The sequence below is a fragment of the Ptychodera flava genome (assembly GCF_041260155.1).
Source record: "Ptychodera flava strain L36383 chromosome 23 unlocalized genomic scaffold, AS_Pfla_20210202 Scaffold_24__1_contigs__length_23054250_pilon, whole genome shotgun sequence".
NCBI lineage: Eukaryota > Metazoa > Hemichordata > Enteropneusta > Ptychoderidae > Ptychodera > Ptychodera flava.
The window spans coordinates 18,620,462-18,632,698 of record NW_027248278.1 but is presented as its reverse complement, the minus strand read 5'-3'; the positions used below and the strand labels follow the sequence as shown (position 1 = coordinate 18,632,698).

Genomic DNA, 12,237 nt, shown 5'->3' with positions numbered 1-12,237 from the left:
AGTTGAACTCAAGCATTCTCATTCTGTTTGGAAGGGACGTCTTCCCCACGGTAAACGTTTGCCCGTATCCTGTCGTCCTGGATTTAAAACTGACAGAAGTCCAGTCAGATGCATAAATGGACAACTAGATGGAGCTATGCCGACCTGTGTTGGTAAATAATAAATACTTCACACTAGTTGCTGTGTACTTGGCGGACAAAAGTCCGGAGAACATTTCTGATCGCTCATATGCACATTGGAACGTTGCTTGCTATCTAATAATTTTGTATCGGAGGGGTGACATTTCAGTTTCTCTTGATGATGTTTAATATGGCTCACTCTTACTCTAAATTTAGATATTGACGAATGTTTGAACGGTGAACACGATTGCGACACAGAGTACGAGACTGAGTATTGCCAAAACGTTATCGGTGATTATGAGTGTATATGCATACAATACTACAAGAGAGTAAAGGGAAGATGTCTGCCAGACACTTCAAGCGATGATGAAATCGATGACACCTCAAGAAGCAAGGGTAATTCTTTGCATTCTTGCTTACCATTTACCACGGCTCGATAAGATTGGTTTATTATTTCTGCAATATTGAACGTTTCGACGACTCAAAACTGAATATATTGCCAAATGACTCAAATATTTTCAATTCGATATGATAATTGTCAAAAAATTAAATAGCAAATACGGTTAAATACAATTTTCTTTTTTACAAATATTACCGCTGTCGATTATCAACCGTCGATCGTTTTGGTTCTGATTTACCTCAATGAAACTCCTCCATATTTTATGCCGTATTCTCAAAATTTTAAATATTGAAATGTACCAGATGTCTAGAGAATACAAATTGCTTTATTGCGGAATAAACATCCAAATGGATGTTGTGATTAGTCACATGGCAAATTTGAAGGCAAAACTTTGCATTTTGGCAGGAAATTCGCTGAGAAAATGTCCACAGCAAACTGATCAGCTAGGTGCAGTGTGGCCCGAAACGAAAGCTGGTTTTTCCACTGACTGGCAACATTGTCCAGCTGGCAAACAAGGTGTGTATGTTTCTCCATACAGTAGCAAATTGAAGTTACAGCTTGCACAAGTTTTTAAATATCGATCGTTAATGAACACAAACAGTATGTCAAACCTTTTGGCACAACTGAATTTATCTTCTGCTCAAACGTTTCTGTTAGAGACTTTCAACAATTCTCTTACCAAATCACGAATAAAAATCAGGGGGTTGTCGTGTGCAAAGTTTGTACTACACAAACAAATTATCCAACATTTACCGGTATTTGAAGTTCTTAATTGCCACCATCCCCGTGTTCACCCTATGGGGGAAAATATAATGTTCGATTTTCGAAAAACGAAAACCTCTAAAATGTTTCTACACCAAGTGTTTTAGAATTACATCCCAAAGTTGTAGACCAGAAAAGGATTGAAAGCCCGAATAAATGTAGTTATTACCGAGGCACATTCTATCTTAACGCTGAATACCGTATTTGTCCGTGTATCTTTATTTTTGCCATTTCGTCGACATAATGATTGCAGTGTTCCGAAAATCTGCAACTAAGAGACTTTAGTTATCTAACTTCAATCGATCCGCCATACATATAACATGTCAAAAATCTTTAGAACCTAATCGTTCGATTCGGATTTATGACCAAATATTGTTGATCAACTACAGCGTGATCAACTGTAATGCCATAAGATGAATGATACTCGTATAGTAAAATCGCTCCTTTTGACATGTTTGACCTCAAGTGTAACAACGACAAAAATCTCTCTTTGTTTATTACATCATTCCCTAACCAGGACTTTCCCGCCGAAAATGCGATAAGTTTGGCGAATGGATGGACGTGGAATTAATTTTTTGTCAGACGAATGCTTTAGGAAGGCTTCTACAGGAGGTAATTGTTTGTTTTCAATTACTTTACTTAAATAACAATGAAAGCTAGACATCTTTTGTCGCAAATCACTCAGAAATATAATGGAGTGAAAGTTGGTTTGTAAGGGAGTTCGATGCCACATAAAATACTAATAAATATCGTCACACACTTTTTGTAACTGAATACTAATATTTTGCATTTCTAAAAGTCCCGCTATTCTCATCCAACAGAGCAAGAGTGTTAGATCTTCTTCTCAAGCCAGGGACCTGATGGGTGCAGTAGCAAAGTTGACATCGAATGTAACAGTCGGTGGTGACCTGATGGTTGCTTGTGATGTTTTACTCACAATGGAGAAAAGCGATGCGTTGGCAATGGATGGCCCGTCTGTCTCCAAACACAAATATATCGAAGTGAGTCAAAAACTTCCAGCCCCCTTCACTTTGCGTTCCCCTCCACTGTCTATGGTATAGAAAGCTGCAAGCTGCTAAGTAACGGCCGTAATTTCCGAAGTTCATGATCAGATTATTGTTGTTTTGACGTCGACGCTGTATCATAACGCACACTTAAGTTTGTTCAATATTAATACTGGATGTACCGTTGACGTCGAGTGAACGGTTAAACATAACCTATACTTTGGTTTGTTCGATATTACAGTTGGATGACATTAAGCATATTGTAACATCGTTATTCATTTTCTTTCACTTTGTTGTACAAGGAGTTTGTGAAAGTCGCAAACCGTCTCTTGGCCGTTGATAAAGAAAGTCACTGGCGAGCTATTCATGCGGTGAGTTGTGACAATCTGTGAAATAAATACACATCATACATTCACTCTGTCGTACACTTATACCATACATACACACTTATCTATTTATCTATCTTCTATGTCTTCGTATGCAAATCGGTCGTAGTGTAGGTTAAGGTGGGAGGTGGCGGAGACCCGTACACGACAAAATATTTCAGAGTGTATTTGATCTCAAAAAAGTTTGCGGTAAATATTGGAGGATTGTATGCTACAGTCTATTTGCTATACAACTGTCAATATTATTGCCTGAATACATCAGTTTACGTGCGTAAGAGCAGGTGACAATTTGCCCGATACCAGGAGGGCAAATTGTCACCTGCTGCGAGGGCACATAAACCCATGTGTTCAGGCAATGATATTTTTATTAAATGCCTCTTCACCAATAACGCTATGACATTTAGTAACTTGCAGGACATTCTCAAACAATTTTACCATCATCTACAAGCATCAAACAGATTTTAACGAAGTCAAAATAGCAGTGAGCACATAGATATTTTTCGTCTAGCGTTAAGCGTCTTCCTTGACGTCGAAGCGCCTCACCGGACCGAACCGTTCCGTACATTGTTCACACAACCCGCTAACTCCGCGGCGGATGTTCCTATTCAAATCATCGCACTGATTCGCACTCACATCGAGGCACGAAATAAATAATCATGGTTAAAGCACACAATCTGCTAATTCTGTGTTGTGATTCAACAGATATTTCAGACTTTATTTGGTTCGCCTTTTGTATTTTATTAAATAAAAACCGCGATTGAAGTATATTCTATCATTGTCTCATATAGGCACTCGGACTAGAAAAGGGAGCCGTAAGGGTGTTCGAGGCTCTTCAAAAGTATTCTGACGATATACACAAACACTTGCAGACAGGAGATACTGACGTGTATCTGAATTATGAAAACATAGGTAATTTTTTAATGTCTCCATCACTTAGAATTTGTAATATTTTTATTCGATAGTTTTTTATCAGATTTTTGGACCAGATTTGAACGGAAATCGCTAACCTTCAGGGAAAGCCATAGCGATCAATACCATCTCACCATGACATGTAAGATTATCCCAGTTGATAAAAGCTCTGTTAATTATAAGCATTGACAGAGACAAATAGACAGATGTGGAAAAAGTTTGCAAACATCAAGTTTCTCGAATAATCCTAAAGTAATCGTTACACCGAGGCTGTCTTGCTTTTAATGGAAAAATTGCATGTTAAATATGCCGTTATTACTCATTGACAAAGCTCAAGCTTATTTTTATCCCTCTGCAGAGTATCAAGCATTCAAACCTAACGGAACGGATGTGAAAATGCGTGAATTAACGTTTAAAGGGTTGAACCGACGCAAAAGAAGCAGTATATCAAAGAATATGCTGATGAGTGAATTAAAAATCAATAAAGATATCCTCAGCGGCAGATCGGGTACGTACAATACGGTTACATTTTATCGCCATTTGAAGAGTGGGGTCTTCAGAACTACGCTCAAAGGTCGTTTGGGACAAATACCATCGATGCAAACATTGTATCCAGGGGGCGTTGTTTGTTGATTGTTAGTAAACAAGGAAATCGCGCAGGCGCAGTTCTAGTGACCCCCTTCTCTTTAAAACATTTCTGGTCATTGCATACGATATGTTAACTTGCATGACTGTTTTATAGTCTGCTCCTAAACCACCGGTGAAAAGCAGCCGGAACTTCCGAAAAATACGAACTAAACCAAATAATCTTATAATAATATTTCAGCTATCGTTGTGTTTGATATCCATCCTCTCTCTTCCTCAGCTTCCTCATTCGTCATTTAGTAACATCATCAGCGTCGTCATAATTATCAAATACTTCACAGCATCATCATATTTGTCATCATCAATGTTTACGTTGACACTCTCATGTATAACATTCTATTTTCGTTCCTTTTATTATTGATCTTCCCTGAAATGGACGTGTGCCTCTGAAAACGTGTTACTCCCTGATGGTTGAAACCAAAAGCACACATCGCGATTATTATTGCTCAAAAATGTAGTGTGGTCATTTATCGGAAGTTTTGCAACGCTCAAAATTCCAAGCGTCGGAAAACTACCATGATATTCGTATTACATTACATTATTCTTTACAGAATTTTAATGATGTCTGAAACTATGCTCAAATATAATCACTTTTAACTGTAATTAGCCGCATGAACAATATTCATTAACGAAAATATTAGCGCGGATGCAATGATTATGATATTGTGCACATAGCTGGTTTGCATCAAAACTACATAAGCGTACAAAAGATGGTACGCCATCGCCACACAAATAGATGACGCGCATATCTCACACGGTCATAACCTCAGAAGCGAGAAGCTCTCTGTTCACAACGGGTCAAATAATTGTAATGCATGTACTCTTCCTTTTCAGATGTTTCCATGGTCATTGCATATGTTTATCACAACCCCGGTGACATCCTCCCTGTTAAGAAGAAAAGGTAAGTCCACAGAAAAGTTCAGTAAACAACAAACAATAGTAACATATGCACATAAACACTGTAGTCTTCGGAATGATGTACCTGGTATCCAAAAGTGTATGTTTCTGGACAATGAATCCTTCGAGTACTACCCTACGTAGCCCAAGAATATGTTCACCACGTGTAAGGAACAGTTTGTGCATGAGGATGATGAAAAAAATGCCAATACTTTGATCTATTTTGTCAATTCAAAATGGTTGCTTATTTTCCGATTGTCTTTATAAACTCTATTTAGAAAATCAATATCCTTGATCTTTATCGAAACAAGTTGTCCGAAGTCTGTGTTTTTGCTTCGTTCATCAAGGTAGAGTGCACCTCTGGGACACATGTTCAGACTCTAAACTTTTACAATATTCTTTTGGCCGATCACTGAAGCTTATTGAGTAAATAAAGTTTTCATTGGCTAATTTTGTAAACAAAAATCGGGAATTTCATTTTCCTCACGGACATAACACAGTAATTGCGGCCATTTTGAATTTCAAATAACCGTAAATATTTGGTAATTCGTTTCTCTTTGTATGTAAAATGTTGCACGTGTGGCTCCGATTTTTACTCTTCGTTATGGAAGAGAAGAGGCTGCACTGATAAACACCTCTCGAGGCAGGGGGTCGGGCGGCGGGAAAATTGATGGGAGACTTGAAAATATCAAGAGTATGTCGGGGTTACTTGAAAGGATTCAGGGACGTCAAGGAGGGACTCGAAAAAACTGTCTCTAGCTGATATGAAATATGTGTTGGGGGTGTTGTCAATTTAACGCTAAAACATGTGGCTTTTTTGTGTGGCTTTGTTTTGTGTATCCACTGGGGTTTTTAGTTCTATTCCCTGAATTGTGATGAAAAGTCCAGCACCGCGATATGTGAACAGTCGGCACTGTTATTGTTTAAAATTGACAGGGGAGGGAAGTCAATCTTTTTCCAAACCTTTCCTCTGTGATCGGAAAAAGGACAGTGAGAAGTCAATAATAATTTGGGGTTAAATTCAAGTATCCTCTTTGTTGTCCACATTTGAACTTTTATTTCAGTATCGTAAAAAAATTATCATACTTTTCTCATAGACTCTAATATATTGTAAATCAACATTTTCGATGAAATCCCAAAATCAAATTTCTAGTACACATACGCACTTTAAACTACCATATTCTATTCAAGCACGGTAATATGTCAAAGATCCAGCGTTTGCACAAATATTGCAGGTATTATTTTGAGAAAAATTATTCAGTTTTGTCATAGACTACCATGTACAGTGGATCGACATTTTCGGCGAATTTCATAATCAAATGTTTTGTATAGATATTCATTCGTAACCACCCTCTTCTAATCAAGTACATTTATATCAATTATAAAACGTCAGAAGTGCACAAATATTGCTAAGTTTTATATTTAAAAAATTGTTCATGGTTTTCTCATTGCCTACCATGTATACTGGATCAGCATTATCGATGAAATAAAAAAAAACCAAAACTTTGTACACATATGCACTTTTATCTGCAACTTCAAGCAAAGTACATTTAAATGAATTACCAAAAGCATATAAATGTAGAGATATAGCCTGATTTTATGGGGGAAATGTTCATAGTTTGCTCAATGGAGTCCCATGTATTATGATTTGATATTGTTGGACGAAGCAGCTTATAGGCCACATTTTGCCGTCATTGAGGGTGGGGGCTTCAAAATTAAAACAAGTCAGGAGGGGGATTTGAAAGTTTGTTAGGGAACATTCCAAAAATCAGAACTGTTTTCGAATCTCCCGCGCCTCCCCCGCTCCCGAGGTGTTTGTGAATGCAGCCAAAGTTGAATGTGTTGAAAGTCTGCTTAAAGAAAGTATAAGCGAAAGTCTAAGTCTTCATTTTCGAGGTATAAACTACCTTACAAAAAACTATAAAAATACTGGTCTTCCAACTCAATTCTACGAATAGACTTTAATAATCAGTCATTTGATTTACGAAGTGTGGGAAAAGAAACATCATTCGAAAGGGTAATAAGTCTGGTCTCTGCAACTTTAGCTTTTCACCAAGGTAACTATTGTTTCATTCAGAGGCACAGTAAACAGTATACCGGCGTCAATTATCTTCCATATATCTCACCTTGCAGATCCTCGAGTGTTGAGATGGTGAAGTCAATCACTGCCACAAAGAAAGTACAAAAGGTCAACAGTCCTGTTGTAGCTGTGAAGATGTACAGTGGAAACAGCGTCTATCGAAATCCAGAGTCAGTAATTCTTAAATTCCCCCACAAGGAGGTATGTCAAATCTTCAAAATTGATGCCCGTGCCCACACCCAACGATTCAAGGATTCCCTTTTCACCAGGACACGACACACTCTCTAGTTACGGACAAATCAAAACTGAAAGACAACACTACAGCAAATAAATTGTAGGGAATGTTACTGTCTGAGATGTAATTATTAGAATCTAGGTTATCATAAAAAGTTTTCGAACATCGTTTTTCAAGAAAGTGCCCTTTTCAATGACGGGGATGAACTCTTAGAAGATAAAGGCCTCTCTTTCTATCAATGACACTGAAAGTAGATGTTCAGCTTTCTGTTTATGGTATTATCGAGCTGTCTAATTATTTGTGTACTTTATTCATTTTCATTTTTGCTAGTTACGTACATTCATCCCATTCGTCTCACATCTTGCCTAAAAGTTGACAAGTTATATGATACATGGAGTTTTGTCCCTCGCCTAATTTTGATGGCATTTTATTGACTTTGATTCGTATCCCTTTCCGCATGTCTTGTTGTTGTGAATGTAATATGAAGGAAATGGAAAAAGTATTTATATAACGCCATCTCTTCAAGGAGGAAGCAACGTATTTATGAAATGTCATCCAGTTGTCGTGTGGATAAGATCACTTTCCTCGATACCTGAGTGACAAAATACAGCTTGAGATGACGAAAGTAACAATACTTGTTACTGGGTCCTATTTATTTACTCACCTGTTGTAAACGTAGCACAATGATATCGATAATGTGTTTTCTCGCAGCTTGGTTATGATCCAAAGTGCGTGGCAATGCGGTTCAAGAAACCTCAAGGGTTAGTATAATTGCAATTTCGCCACGCAGTATGGTGTGGTGTAGGTACTTCATCCTGTACATATCCTGTACATATGATACTTAGGGAGGCATCATGGCCCGGAGATTTAGGTACCAGACTCGCAATCAAAAGATGGTGTGTTAAACACCCGGATGTGCAAAGGATGTACTACAATAGAGTGGTGATTTCGAGAGTCTAGAATGGTGTTGTGTCCTTGCGCAGGCACGTTATACTACATTGGTTAATGGGTGACATTGGGGTTAAACAAGATACGATCATACGGCATTATGCACGTAGAATGCTCTGAGACAATCTTGTTTGTCTTGCTTTGTTTGTTTGTGTGAATGTTTGCTTTTGGTTATTTCTTTGCCTCACGGTTTTCAGTCTGACGTCACTTACGTTTTTCACAAGAGCTTTGGACGTCTTTCTGCAATATCGTTAGTAAGATTAGACAGAACTAACGGGTGAAAGATTCACACACCACCAGAGTAAAGAAACGCTTTCATTATCATGATCCCCTTTTTCTGAAGTTTCCTATAAACTTTGATGATATTAAACGTGATCACAGTATGCATTTCTCTTTGAGAAATTGTCAGTGTTATCATTTACAGAGTTTGGAAAACCAGTGAATGTTTGCTTCTTAAATCGCAGTCTGGTAAAGACTACACATCATGTAAGTGTCCTCATCCTACTGTTGCAGCGGTTGTCATGACAATAGGAACCAGGAAACAGGTCAGTCAGTCTCTCTCTCTCTCTCTCTCTCTCTCTCTCTCTCTCTCTCTCTCTCTCTCTCTCTCTCTCTCTCTCTCTCTCTCTCTCTCTCTCTCTCTCTCTCTCTCTGGTGAATCAGGGGACCGACGCACAGGCTTCTGTGAGCATAATCTTACATGTACATATAACTTCAAGTAAACGTAAATATAAAAGGTGAAAATGTAATACATCTTCCTCCCCTTGGAGAAGTTTTACGTTTAACCAAACGATAGGAAATATTTGTTAGAAGCCGACACTGACTATTACTCATATGTGGTTAAATGTAATAATGACCGTGAAACAGGCAGAATAAATCTGCAAGCGCACTTTAAAACGTAACAAGCGTTTCAATCAACAGTGATTTGTGATCTTTACAATTCTGTGTCTGTTATCTTATTCACAGCCATTTCTGGTCGCTGCGAGAGATGTCATTATCACAATCACAAACTGTCTCTCATTTTTACTGATATTAATAACCTTTGTGACCATCACTATCTCAAGGTAAGTCAATCTGCCTGAGATTATGATGCAAACCAAATGTCAAATTTTGAAAGACAAAACGACTTTGTTCAAAAACGTCATAAAGCGACATGATTTGCATATTCTTTCATCATCCTCGCCTTCTATAGATGAGTATAATGTATAGTTAATCTATTGATTTCGATTTTCTCAATAACAGGTTGGACACAGAACAATACTATGTGATCAGACATTATACAATGGCCTTTCTACCGATGCCCTTTTTTATTTTTCTAGGAGGACTTACAGCTGCCAACGGGGTAGGTTATAATAACGTTTTCGTACTATTACCCGACACCTAGATTTCCGAGACATAGAGGTATCTTCTACCTTTTTATGTGCGAATCGAGCTGATTTCAATAATGCCAACTTTCATTGGAAATACGCCATGTATATTAGTAAGCAACACCGGTCAAGGGTTTACTTGAAAACGACAACACACATACACATACAAATTTACAACTTGTTCACTGCCATCGACAAATATCTCAGCACGTGCACGCCTCTTATTCTTCAATAGGTCAGAAGTGTTTCTACGTCTGTGATTCACTACTCTTTTCTAAGCACCACTGCATGGACCCTGAATCTATCCACTGAGGCCTACAGACGACTGGCTCACTCTATTCATACCAGCAAAAAAGGAAGGTAAGCGTCAAATTTGTTGTTGATTCCGTTCATTCGCAAGAATTCCTCTTGACTGTCTTGTCTCTGTACTTCGTCCATTTGTTTGTGTTTGTTAATTTTGCATATGTCAATATATGTCTATCTACCGACCGATGTCAGCTTTCTTGTACCCATTACATCTTGTTCAACAAATATCCTAATGCATCAAGACAGACCAGACTGTTGCACAACTTTGAACACGTCGCTAGTAAATCCCCACTGACTTGTAAACTATTTTTATATTTTCCAATAATTTCCATCTGTTTATAAAATATGGTTTGCACTTAGTCCCTTTAATTATGTCTAAACATCTCATGTCAAACTTTCAATACAGCCTATACGTGCGTACTGTTTATTATTTTTGTGACAACTTTTGTTTAGTCTGGCCCATCATTCAAAATTTCAACAACAGCAATAACGCTTGTTGGATGGCATGGTTAATACGACGTGTTTCTTATATATTACAGAAAGAACAAAGAATGTTTTAGAAGAAACTAAAATGTCATAAACATTAAGCTGTAATACCTTTAAAGGTGCTATAATTGATATGTTAGTTGTCGAACTAAAATTGAAATCAAAAAAACTCTTTACTTTTCAGATTTGCATACACATTGAATGGATGGATCCTACCCTTGGTCGTTGTGCTGCTGTCACTGTGGTGTAAATTCGAAATCTATCGTGACAGGCACAAGTATGTCAGTTCATTTCCGATTGTTGCAATGCTTTCTGTAATATCGATGTAAATAGCGTCTTGTTTTCTTCGGAGACTGATGCCACTGACGTCATTACATGTAAACCACTCCACTACTTTACGGCATAGAATTCTGACTGAAGCTTGCATAGCTAATTAACATATTGGTTGTGATAATGCCACACTGATTTTCTTCTACCCTGTATGAGTTATCTTCATAGTTTTCCGTTTGCTAGAATTCCTATCCGGTATTGGTACGGTTTTTTAACCGTCTGTCTTTTTGCTACTCATCATGTACCATGACTGAGATGTTAGCTAACATTTGCCGTAGTTATGCCATCAGGGCAAACTGATGGCACTATTTTACTAACGATTGTTCAGTTAGAAGTGATGTAAGGCTGAACCTGTCAAACAAAGTTCTTTTGTTAAATCCACAGTGTTTGAAATCATTAAGTGCGATTGTGATTGTTGAGTCAGATTCTCATTTTCTCCGTAGAATTCATCTTTTTTTCTCATGAACTTCACTTTCTTATGGGAGAACAATGTAATAATCATTTATGTCATTATATTGCAGTGCATGGTTTCCGCTCGTTCCTATTATTATGGTGCCTTGTGCAGTAATAGTGGCCGCAATGAATTCGGTAAAATAAATTTTAACAGCGGTACTAGTGATTGCGTTTCGTTTCGTGTTTGTCCTCGGATTGGCGTACCATGGTTGGTTGGTTGGTTGGCTGATTTGTTTATTTGTTTGTTGTTTTGCGTTAATTGGTCGGTTGTTACAATCACTTTCTGTGACTGTGTAGTTTGTTTCTTTCGTCCTTTGTTTCTAGGGTTGCATCAACAGTATTATCACCCTAACCACAGCAATTTTAGTACACACAGTGTTCAGCCTTTCAACGAACATGTAATCTGTACTACGCGTACATTCGATCGCATAAAAACTTTAAATTTTAATTTAATTTACAACACAACCTTACATCTACACGAACCGTCCAAAGTATGTACTATCAACCTTCATAAACCCGGACAGATACAGAAATATGAACTGTTTTTGTAATACCACTTAAAATCAAAGCGTCGTTTACATTTCAGGCTAGTATCATTCTGCTTGCCCTTACGAAGCGGCAATTCGACAGTGAGCGACGATACTATAAATTCGAAGAGTGGCAGAAATTCTGGTATGTTTCCAATGCTCTATCTTGCTTCTTGAGGCTGTTGCAGGAATTAGTATTTCTGTCACGGTATCTATTTACAAATATTTGGGTTACGGAGATAAACACTACAAACGATGGAGGACCCCCCCCCCCCCGCTACTCGTTTACAGCGTGGTGCCACTAATATTTTGTTGATTTTTCTTATCAAGGCAGACTGACTGAAAACCATTTGCCTTTTTTTTCTTGGCATTAGGGAAGATAT

At 37.8% G+C, this 12,237-nt stretch overlaps 1 long non-coding RNA gene across 1 annotated transcript; it reads left to right on the top strand.

Moving 5' to 3' along the window:
- On the top strand, positions 1–1,891 carry LOC139124794 (uncharacterized). Its single transcript, XR_011550039.1, has 4 exons — positions 1–152; positions 336–515; positions 925–1,035; positions 1,799–1,891. It is a non-coding gene; the product is annotated as an uncharacterized lncRNA (long non-coding RNA).
- The last annotated feature ends 10,346 nt before the right edge of the window (positions 1,892–12,237 follow it).